This window comes from Euprymna scolopes, chromosome 41, assembly GCF_053919585.1.
Source record: "Euprymna scolopes isolate OS-2025 chromosome 41, ASM5391958v1, whole genome shotgun sequence".
Classification (NCBI taxonomy): Eukaryota; Metazoa; Mollusca; class Cephalopoda; order Sepiida; family Sepiolidae; genus Euprymna; species Euprymna scolopes.
Window position 1 is genome coordinate 59,506,276 of NC_136522.1, and position 1,129 is coordinate 59,507,404.

The following is a 1,129-nucleotide window of genomic DNA, read 5'->3' on the forward strand; positions in this document are numbered from 1 at the left end:
AGCCCTCTTGACAATATAAAATTCACTGTTTTTACGACCACTGCCATGATGTCCTTAAAATTCAGTGATTTTGCACACAAGGCTTATATATTCAGGTTCTCAACTGTCACTTTAATTTGGTTTGCCTATATTCAGTGCATGTCCAGGGTAAAGTGGCGGGCCGGACAAAATTCACTCGCGGGCCGGATGTGGCCCGCGGGCCGTAGGTTGCCGACCCCTGAGTTAGACAGATAGATAGATAGATAGATAAATAGATAGATAGATAGATAGATAGATATACACATATATATACATACATATATAATGATGATTGCTGCCGTCACATTTAGTTCTCCCAATCATGTCGTCCATGCCACGTCTTCTTGAACAGCACAAAACTAACCGACTTAAATATGCCGCCAAATACCAGACTTGTGATGAAGAGAAGTGGGGAAAATGTAATTTTCTCCGGTGAGAAAAAGTTTAATCTAGATGGTCCAGATGGATTTCAACACTATTGGCATGATAAAAATTTGCCCAAAGAGACTTTTTTCAACTCGGCATAGTGGAGGAGGGTCTTTAATGATCTGGGGTGCTTTCTCGTCAGCTGGGACCCTAAAGTTGCAAATATTGAAAGGCCGGCAAACATCATTAAATTACATTTCAATGCTTGAAAATGCTTTTATCAGGATTGACGGTCCACGTCTGTGTGGAAGAAATTGGATTTTCCAGCAAGACAACGCTGCGATACACACTTCCCGACAACCACGGAAATACTTTTCTTCAAATAATATAGAATTGTTAGATCATCCAGCATGTTCTCCGGATCTCAATCCCATTGAAAATCTTTGGGAATGGATGGCAAAATGTGTTCAATGATGGAAGCGAGTATGATTCGATGAAGGAACTTTCTGATTCAGTTTTCAGTACATGGAATAAAATTCCTTCGCAACTGATAAAAAAACTTAGTCGCAAGCATGCCGAAGAGAATTTTTGAAGTAATTCGTAATAATGGAAGCTATACTAAATACTGATACCGTTTTTAGTAATTTATAATTGCCTTTTGTTAGATAAATTATCAGTGGTCTTATCATTTTGACCATGTGAAAATGTTTTATTTTTTTTAAATAATTATTAGATCAGAGTTAAG

General features: G+C 37.8%; 1 pseudogene; it reads right to left on the minus strand.

Moving 5' to 3' along the window:
* Positions 1-47, minus strand: part of LOC145266687 (general transcription factor II-I repeat domain-containing protein 2 pseudogene) — a 498-nt pseudogene extending 451 nt beyond the window's left edge.
* Positions 48-1,129: the final 1,082 nt, after the last annotated feature.